At 39.5% G+C, this 11,028-nt stretch overlaps 1 pseudogene; it reads left to right on the top strand.

The window, feature by feature from the left end:
• The first annotated feature begins 2,343 nt into the window (after positions 1–2,343).
• LOC130680178 (olfactory receptor 5V1-like) lies at positions 2,344–3,284 on the top strand (annotated as a pseudogene).
• The last annotated feature ends 7,744 nt before the right edge of the window (positions 3,285–11,028 follow it).

The following is an 11,028-nucleotide window of genomic DNA, read 5'->3' on the forward strand; positions in this document are numbered from 1 at the left end:
CCTAGGAACACGTCCATCTACAGAAGTTCCTCCAAAATAGACTACAGAGTTGTTTTGTGGGAGGTAAACTCTCTCAGCTTTTGCTTATCTGGAAATTGTTTAATCCCCCTTTGAAATTTAAATGATAATCTCGCCAGATAAAGTAATCTTGGTTCCAGGCCCTTCTGCTTCATGGCATTAAATACATCATGCCACTCCCTTCTGGCCTGTAAGTTTTCTACTGAGAAGTCTGATGTTAGCCTGATGGGCTTTTCTTTGTATGTGATCTTAATTCTGCCTCTGGCTGCTTTTAACAGTTTGTCCTTATCCTTGGTCTTTCCTATTTTAATTACTATGTGTCTTGGTGTTGTCTGCCTTGGGTCCCTTGTGTTGTGGGATCTGTGGATCTCCATAACCTGAAAGACTATCTCCTTCCCCTAATCGCGGAAGTTTTCAGCAACTAACTCCTCAAAGACACTTTCTATCCCTTTTTCTCTCTCTTCTTCTTCTTGTATACCAATAGTGCGAATATTGTTCCGCTTGGATTGGTCACACAGTTCTCTCAATATTCTTTCACTTTTAGAGATCCTTTTTTCTCTCTGTGCCTCAACTTCTTTGTATTCCTCTTCTCTAGTTTCTATTTCATTTATTGTCTCCTCCACCGTATCCAAACTGCTTTTAATACCCTCCATTGTGTTCTTTAACGATTGGATCTCTGACCTGAATTCATTCCTGAGTTCTTGGATGTCTTTCCGTACCTCCATTAGGATGCTGATTATTTTTATCTTGAACTCCCGTTCAGGAAGAGTCGCGAGGTCCATATCATTTAAATCTTTCTCGGGAGTTGTATTAACAATTTTACTCTGGACAAGGTTCCTTTGGCGTTTCATGTTTGTGTATGGCGCCCTCTAATGTCCAGAAGTTCTATTCTGGAGCTGCTGAGCCCCTGAAGCAATGTCAGTGGTTTCAGGGGAGCAGAACTTGTGGTAGGAAAGAGCTGTTCCCCGCCTCCTGGTTACTTTGCCTGTCTCCACTGCCTGAGCCAGTGGGCCTGGCGCACAGGTAAAAGTTTTTGTCCCAGAGCAGCCAGATATGGATCCCTGCTTTCCACTAGCAGCTTGAATCCCAGTCTCCCCAGGAACTCTTCTTGTATTAACTTTCCAGCCTGATAGTCATGCGAGTCTCATGAAAGTACCATGAAATGTAGGTTTGTGCTCCCAGCGCAGATACCCAGAGCTAGGTATTCAGCAGTCCCAGGCCTTCCACTCCCTCCCTGCTCCGTTTTGCTTCCTCATGCCAGTGAGCTGGGGTGGGGGAGGGGCTCAGGTCCTGTGGAGCCACAGCTCTGGTACGTTACCCCGTTCGCTGAGGTCAGCTCTTTTCTCCAGGTGTGTGCAGTCTGGTGCCATCCTCTTTCCTGTTGATCTCTCAGGATAAGTTGTGCCAATTAAATTTTCTAATTGTATCCAGTTTTAGGAGGAAGCCTCTGTCTCTCCTCTCATGCCACTATCTTTAATCTCACACCATTCATTCTTATACACACACAAAAAAATAATTATTCATTTATTATATGTCTGCTAGTTGATAGCAGTTACTAAGATTATTTACCATATTTTTTGTTTGTTTTTATGTACATATAAATGAAATCAAGGTTGTGGGAGGGCGAGGTGAGTAAAAAAATGATGAGGTTTGAAAGGTACAAACTTCAAAATTTATATGAATTAGTCACAGGAAAGGTACTACAAAAGAGAGATTACAACAAATAATCTAATATTGAAGGATGGTAATAGGGGATCTTCACATACCGTGGCAAGCCTGTAAGAATATGTGTAATAATTGAGTCACATTCTGTTGTACATCTGAAACCAGTCTAATATTGAATATGAACTATATCCCCCATTAAATATATACCTTGTAAAATATGTAACTTTGTTTTTCAGTTATTTTTAATTGAGGTAGTGCACAAAATTGTACATATTGAAATTAAGAAAAAAACAAAATAAGGCAAATGCCCAAGATGGTATGAAAAACACAACATCAGCTGTCACTGAATTGTGAAATTGCAAATGCTGGCAAAGGACCACAGTGGTTTTCCTGAGAAGGTGGATTGCTAAACGTCCCCACAGGGACTCAGAGGGCTTCCTCGTTGTAAGGAGCTGTAGATGAACATTCCATGAGACAACATGAATACAGGTGTTTTTAACAACGGTTGTAATAATGGATCTCTAATTAATATATGGCTAGCTTATTAATCACCAACCACAAACAGTGATTTTCCAAATTTGTAATAAGTAATTCCTTGTTTTTTTCTCTAAACGCTTTGTTGCCTTCCTTCCCTCCAGAGAGACCCCATGCAGAGAGGAGATGGACGGCTACAATCTCACCCCCGTGACTCACTTTATCCTAATGGGGCTCTTTTATCTCCCCAAGGTGCGCTATCCTCTCTTTGTGGTCTTTGCCATCACCTACCAGGTCACTTTGGTGGGAAACAGGGCCATTCTCTTGGCCATCGGGACTGAGAAGAAGCTGTGCACACCCATGTATTACTTTCTGGCCAATCTCTCCCTCTTAGACATATTCTGCCCATCAGCTACTGTCCCCAAAATGCTTGACAACCTCCTGACTGGGAATCATAGCATTTCCTTCCTGGGATGTGCTTAGCAGCTTTATTTCCCAGTGGCCCTGACAGGGACTGAGGTCTTCCTTCTCGCTGTCATGGCTGATGACCGGTACGTGGCCATCTGTTTCCCCCTCCATCAACCCCTTATCATAATCAAGGCTCGCTGTGCCCAGCTAGCAGCTGGGACCTGGGCAGCAGGGTTTCTCAATTCCCTCCTCCACACTGTGTCCACCTTCCACCTGTCTCTCTGCAAGTCCAATTGGGTTAACCAGTACTACTGTAATGTTCCCCCAGTGGTGGCCCTCTCCTGCTCATCCACCTACATGGAAGAAATGTTTATTTTAGTGGTAGCAGGTATGTTTGGAATTGGTGCCTTCCTAACCACATTCATCTCATACATGTACATCATATCCACCATCCTAAAGATCCAGTCAGTGGAAGGGAAGCACAAAGCCTTCTCCATATTTGCTTCCCACCTATTGGTGGTCTGTTTGTTTATGGTACAGTTATATTTACCTACATTCATCCATCCTATAGTCAACACTTTTCAGCCAGGGACAGACCCACCGCCATGCTCTACAGTATTATCACCCCAATGCTAAACCCCATGATCTTCACTTTGAGGAACACAGAGGTGAAAGGGGCACTCAGCAGGGTCTTATATCATAAAGCATGTTTACAGTGAGTGTAAAAGTAAAACAGAATGACTCAATACTCATTTCATAATATATTTATAAGGAGAGTTCATAGAAAATAATTGTTAATTGATATAGAGTATACATACTTTGCATACTGAAATTTATAGAGATGTAACATACACATGATTTTAGTCTACCTCTAAGCCTACATAATGGTATAAGCTTATGTGCATCTCAACCCAATGGGTACTTCAAATATATCCTCCCAAATTAGACATTGTCATGAGTAACAGAGAACACTACCTACACTAACATAAAATGATAGACTGAGCCTATCTTTTAAGGTAATTTTCATTTATGTTCACATCTATATCCATATCCATACCTATACCTATGTCATCTCTGTATTCTTTTGTATCTACTTTTAAATCCATATCTAATTGTCTATTCAAAGATCATGATTTTACTTCTTTGCCTTATAAGATTGACTACCTAGTCTATGTCTCCATAACATTACCATTTCACTCATGCTGTCTTTCAATTGTTGCTTCCACTGACTGAGGATTTCTGTACTTTTCTCCCTTTTCCTGTGAACATGTACTTTCTCAGATCTACCTGTGTTTCCAAAGAGAAACAATCAGTTATCACTGATTCAGGTATGTCACTCAGTTCAATGTATTACTGTTATCATAGCTTCAACATGATCAAAACTGAAAGCATCACTTTCTAACACACAGACACACCACACACACACACACACACACACACACACACACACACACACCCCTTTGTGGTTGCTATGTATTGCTGATACCAATTTATCCTACTTACACAGACTAAAATGTCAGAAATTAGTCTCTCATTTAGATTTAGGATCTATTGTGGAGAAATGGATAGAAATATTTGTTTTTATAAGAGTTTTATTGAAACATACTTCACATACCATACAACTCGCCCATTTAAAATGGACAACTCAGTGGTTTTTAGTATATTCAGAGTTGTGCAACCATTTCCACAATACATTTTAGAACATTTCATCATCTTTAAAAGAAGCCTGTACCCTTTAACAGTCACCCCACCCGGTCCTCTCCATTCCCAGGCATAGACAACACTTACTCTACTTTTTATTTTGTTATTTTTTAGTTTTTTCTATTAGTTTTATTTTGGAATCATTAATCTACAATTACATGAAGGACATTAAGTTTACTAGGCTCCCCCTTTCACCAAGTCCTCCCCACATACCCGTTCACAGTCACTGTCCATCAACATAGTAAGATGCTGTAAAATCACTACTTGTCTTCTCTGTGTTGCACAGCCCTCCCCGTGCACCCCTCTCACACGATACATGATAATCATAATGCCTTCTTTCTTTTTACCCTGCCCTTATACCTCCCTTCCCACCCATAATCCCCAGTCCCTTTCCCTTTGGTACCTGTTAGTCCATTCTTGGGTTCTGTGATTCTGCTGCTGTTTTGTTCTTCAGTTTTTCCTTTGATCTTCTACTCCACATATGAGTGAAATCACTTGGTACTTTTCTTTCTCTGCCTGGCTTATTTCACTGAGCATAATACCCTCTAGATCCATCCATGTTGTTGCAAACGGTAGGATCTGTTTCTTTCTTATAGCTGAGTAATATTCCATTGTGTATATATATCACATCTTCTTTATCCATTCATCTACTGATGGACATTTAGGTTGCTTCCGCATCTTGGCTATTGTAAATAGTGCAGTGATAAACATAGGGATGCATCTGTATTTTTCAAGCTAGAGTGCTGCATTCTTGGGGTAAATTCCTAGGAGTGGAATTCCTGGGTCAAATGTTATTTATATTTTGATCTTTTTGAGAAACTTCCATACTGCTTTCCACAATGGTTGAACTAATGTACATTCCCACCAGCAGTGTAGGAGGGTACCACTTTCTCCAAAACCACACCAACATTTGTTGTTGTTTGTTTTTGGATGGTAGCTATCCTTACTGGTGTGAGATGATATCTCATTGTGGTTTTAATTTGCATTTCTCTGATGACAAGTGATGTGGAGCATCTTTTCATGTGTCTGTTGGCCATCTGAATTTCTTCTTAAGAGAACTGTCTATTCAGCTCCTCTGCCCATTTTTAATTGGATTTTTTGCTTTTTGTTTGTTGAGTTGTGTGAGCCCTTTATATATTTTGGATGTCAACCCTTTATAGGATCTGTCATTTATGAATATATTTCCCCATACTGTGGGATACCTTTTTGTTCTATTGATGGTGTCCTTTCCTGTACAGAAGCATTTCAGCTTGATATAGTCCCATTTGTTCATTTTTGCTTTGGTTTCCCTAGTGCGGGGAGATATGTTCAAGAAGAAGTCACTCATGTTTATGTCTAAGAGATTTTTGCCTATGTTTTTTTCTAAGAGTTTTATGGTTTCATGACTTACATTCAAGTCTTTGATCCATTTCGAATTTACTTTTGTGTATGGGATTAGACAGTGATCCAGTTTCATTCTCTTACATGTAGCTGTCCAGTTTTGCCAGCACCATCTGTTGAAGAGACTGTCATTTCCCCAGTGTATGTCCATGGCTCCTTTATCAAATATTAATTGGCCATATATGTTTGGGTTAATGTCTGGAGTCTCTATTCTGTTCTACTGGTCTGTGGCTCTGTTCTTGTGCCAGTACCAAATTGTGTTGATTACTATGGTGTTGTAGCAGAGCTTGAAGTTGGGGAGTGAGATCGCCCCCCACTTTATTCTTCCTTCTCAGGATTGCTTGGGCTATTCGGGGTCTTTGGCAGTTCCATATGAATTTTTGAACTGTTTGTTCTAGTTCATTGAAGAATGCTTTTGGTTATTTGATAGGGATTGCATCGAATCTGTATATTGCTTTGGGCAGAATGGCCATTTTGATTATATTAATTCTTCCTAGCCAATACTATGGGTTGAGTTTCCATTTGCTAGTGACCTCTTCAATTTCTCTTTAGACTATCTTAGAGTTCTCAATGTATAGGTCTTTCACTTTCTTGGTTAGGCTTATTCCTAGGTATTTAGTTCTTTTTGATGCTATTGTGAATGGAATTGTCTTCCTGATTTCTCTTTCTATTAGTTTATTTTTAGTGTATAGGAAAGCCACAGATTTCTGTGTGTTAATTTTGTATCCTGCAATTTTGCAGAATTCCGATACTATCTCTAGTAGTTTTGGAGTGGAGTCTTTAGGGTTTTTATGTACAATATCATGTCATCTGCAATTACTGACAGTTTAACTTCTTCTTTACCAATCTGGATTCCTTGTATTTCTTTGTATTGTCTAATTGCCGTGGCTGGGACCTCCAGTACTAAGTTGAATTACAGTGGGGAGAGTGGGCATCCCTGTCTTGTTCCCACTTGCAGAGGAAAAGCTTTCAGCTTCTCGCTGTTCAGTATGATGTTTACTGTGGGTTTATCATATATGGACTTTATTATGTTGAGGTACTTGCCCTCTATACCCATTTTGTGGAGAGTTTTTATGATGAATGGATGTTGAATTTTGTCGAATGCTTTTTCAGCATCTATGGAGATGATCCTGTGGTTTTTGTCTTCTTTTTGTTGATGTGTTGGATGATGTTGATGGATTTTCAAATGTTGTACCATCCTTACATCTCTGCATTCCACTTGGTCATGGTGTATGACCCTTTTGATGTATTTCTGAATTTATATTTCTAATATTTTGTTGAGTATTTTTGCATCTACGTTCATCAGGGATGTTCGTCTGTAGTTTTCTTTTTTGGTAGGGTCTTTGCCTGGTTTTAGTATTAGGGTGATGTTGGCTTCATAGAATGAGTTTGGGAGTATTCCCTCCTCTTCTATTTTTTGGAAAACTTTAAGGAGAATGGGTATTATGTCTTCTCTATATGTCTGATAAAATTCTGAGGTACATCCATGTGGCCCCGGAGTTTTGTTCTTTTGTAGTTTTTTGATTACTGATTCAATTTCGTTGCTCGTAATTGTTCTGTTTAAATTTTCTGTTTCTTACCTGGGTCAGTCTTGGAAGGTTGTATTTTTCTATGAAGTTGTGTATTTCTCCTAGGTTTCCCAGCTTGTTAGCATATAGGTTTTCATAGAACTCTCTAATAATTCTTTGTATTTCTGTGGGGTCCGTCGTGTTTTTTCCTTTCTCAATTCTGATTCTGTTGATGTATGTTAACTCTCTTTTAATCTTAATAAGTCTGGCAAGAGGCTTACCTATTTTGTTTATTTTCTCAAAGAACCAGCTCTTGGTATCACTGATTTTTGCTATTGTTTTATTCTTCTCAATTTTATTTATTCCTTCTCTGGTCTTTATTATATCCCTCCTTCTGCTGACCTTAGAACTCATTTGTTCTTCTTTTTCCAATTTCGATAATTGTGACATTAGAACATTCATTTACTATTGTTCTTCCTTCTTTAAATGTGCCTGGATTGCTATATACTTTCCTCTTAAGACTGCTTTTACTGTATCCCACAGTAGTTGGGGCTTTGTGCTATTATTATCATTTGTTTCCATATATTGCTGGATCTCCATTTTAATTTGGTCATTGATCCATTGATTATTTAGGAGCATGTTGTTAAGCCTCCATGTGTTTGTGAACCTTTTTGCTTTCTTTGTACAATTTATTTCTAGTTTTATATCTTTGTGGTCTGTAAAGTTGGTTGGTAGGATTTCAATCTTTTGGAATTTACTGAGGCTCTTTTTTGTGGCCTAGTATGTGGTCTATTCTGGAGTATGTTCCATGTGCACTTTAGAAGAATGTGTATTCTGTTGCTTTTTGGATGTAAAGTTCTTTAGATGTCTATTAGGTCCATCTGTTCTTGTGTGTTGTTCAGTGCCTCTGTGTCCTTACTTATTTTCTGTCTGGTGAATCTTTCCTTTGGAGTGAGTGGTGTATTGAAGTATCCCAAAATGAATGCATTGCATTTTATTTCCTCCTTTAATTCTGTTAGTATTTGTTTCCCATATGCTGGTGTTCCTGTGTTGGGTACATATATATTTATAATGGTTATATCCTCTTGTTGGACTGAGCCCTTTATCAATATGTAATATCCTTCTTTATCTTTTGTTACCTTCTTTATTTTGAAGTCTATTTTTTCTGATACTAGTATTGCAACACCTGCTTTTTTCTCCCTGTTGTTTGCATGAAATATCTTTTTCCATCCCTTGACTTTACGTCTTTGCATGTCTTTGAGTTGGAGGTGAGTCTCTTCTAAGCAGCATATGGATGGGTCTTGCTTTTTTATCCATTGTATTGCTCTGTGTCTTTTCATTAGTACATTCACTCCATTTACATTTAGGGTGATTGTTGAAAGGTATGTACTTATTGCCATTGCAGGCTTTAACTTTGTGGTTACCAAAGGTTCAAGGTTAGCTTCTTTACTATCTTACTGTCTAACTTAACTCGCTTATTGAGCTATTATAAACACTGTCTGATGATTCTTTATTTCTCTCCCTTCTTATTCCTCCTCCTCCCTTCTTCATATTTTGGGTGTTTTGTTCTGTGCTCTTTTTAGGAGTGCTCCCATCTAGAGCAGTCCCTGTAAGATGCCCTGTATAGGTGGTTTGTGGGAGGCAAATTCCCTCAAATTCTGCTTGTCTTTGAATTATTTAATCTCTCCTTCATATTTAAATGATAATCGTGCTGGATACAGTATTCTTGGTTCGAGGCCCTTCTGTTTCATTGCATTAAGTATATCATGCCATTCTCTTCTGGCCTGTAGGGTTTCTGTTGAGAAGTCTGATGATAGCCTGATGTGTTTTCCTTTGTAGGTGACCTTTTTTTTCTCTCTCTGGCTGCCTTTAATACTTTGTCCTTGTCTTTAATCTTTGCCCTTTTGATTATTATGTGTCTTGGTGTTGCCCTCCTTGTATCCCTTATCATGGGAGTCCTTTGTACCTCTGTGGTATGAGAGGCCATTTCCTCCCCTAGTTTGGGGTAGTTTTCAGCAATTATTTTTCAAAGACACTTTCTATTCCTTTTTCTCTCCCTTCTTCTGGTACTCCTATAATGCCGATATTTCTCCATTTCAATTGGTCACAAAGTACTCTTAAAATTCTGTCATTCCTGGAGATCCTTTAATCTCTCTCTCCATCAGCTTCTCTTCATTCCTGTTCTCTGTTTTCTAGTCCATTAACGGTCTCTTGCATCTCGTGCATTCTGCTTTGAAGTCCTTCCAGAGATTGTTTTATTTCTGTATTCTCCCTCCTTAGTTTTTGCATATTTCTCTGCAAGTCCATCAGCATGGTTATTACTTTTGTTTTGAATTCTTTTTCAGGAAGATTGGTTAAATCTCTCTCCCCAGGATCCTTCTCAGGGGAAGATGTAGAAGATGTTGAAGCTGTCTGGGTTTGTCTTGTCTGGGTCAAATTTTTTTTGCTTTTTCATGTTGATAGGTGCAGTGGTGATCTATTGACTCGTCTGTCAGCTGGGAGAGTCAAGACTCTTTCCACTTGGCTCCTGGCCTTTCTTTACTGGGACAACTGCGTCCCCTAGTGGCTTGTATTGTGCAATTGCGTGTATATTGGGTCTCTGTATCTTGCCTGGCTAGTATTTAGGAAGCTCCCTAGCTGTGGGCGTGGCCATCCTCAGGCTGCTGCTCTGCTTTGGTGGGGCCCCGGAGGAGTAATGGACGGGGGCTGTTTGTTTACCTCCGTGTGGGGTCTCAGAGCTGTTGCCCAGGGTGTTAGTGCACCCGGAGTCCCCTGGTATTTCCAGCTGCTTGACTGTGACCCGAGATGCTTCCATCCAGCCATGGGGTCCCTGACCCTTTAAGACTATCAAAAAGCACTCACTTTCTTTGTCCCAGGGGTGCCAGCTTCAGAACCTGCTCACAGGTCTTACTGCCCTGCTTCCCTAGTTTCTAGCACCCCACGCATGCACTGTCTGTGCTCTGGTGTGGATGGCTAGGGCTGGATATTTAGCAGTCTTGGGCTCCCTCTCCCTCCCTGCTCCAACTCCTCTCCTTCCGCCAGAAACTATGGTGAGGGGCCCTGGGTCACACCGATCTGTGGCTTGTATCTTACCCCTTTCACCAGGCACTGGGTTCTCACAAGTGTGGATGTAGTCTGGCTGTTGTCCTGTGTCTTCTGGTGTCTTTTTTAAGAATTGTTGTATTTTCAAAAATATATACGTTTTTGGGAGTAGATTCCTGCTGTCCTACTCATGCCGCCATCTTGTCTCTGCACCCAGATAAAAATAAATCATAGTAATATTTTCTCTGGCATTATTTAGATATAGTTGACATAATATTGTGTGAGGTTTAGGTGTACAAACGTTTATATATATATATATATATATATATATCCTGTGAAGTATTTGCCACCATAAGGCTGGTTAACACATCCATCAATTCTACAACACTGTCCTTTCTCCATTGTATTTTTGGATTTCCTTATCAGTTATTAGCTGTTCATACATCTATGTTTGTATGTGGGATCTCAATTCTATTTCCTTATTCCATATGTCTGGTATAAATTTTTGTAAACTGGTACCATACTCTTTTGAACAACATAGCTTCATAATATAGTTTGAGGTGATGATGAGTGATGTCTACTTTGATCTTTTCTATTTTTCTTGAAATGTAAGGTTCATTTTTATTCCATAAGGTAAGGAGAGTTTTAATTTCTATTTCTATATAAATTGTCACTGCAATTTTAATAAGAATACATTGAATCTATAGATAGCTTGCCTTCAGCATCTCCCACCAAACTGGCCTGTCTTCTCAGCAAAAAGGACATGGAGATTCAAAATGAGGGCATAATTCTATCCTCTGGGATGCCAAATTTATTGTGCGATAGCTCTTTG

This window comes from Manis pentadactyla, chromosome 13 (genome assembly GCF_030020395.1).
Source record: "Manis pentadactyla isolate mManPen7 chromosome 13, mManPen7.hap1, whole genome shotgun sequence".
Classification (NCBI taxonomy): domain Eukaryota; kingdom Metazoa; phylum Chordata; class Mammalia; order Pholidota; family Manidae; genus Manis; species Manis pentadactyla.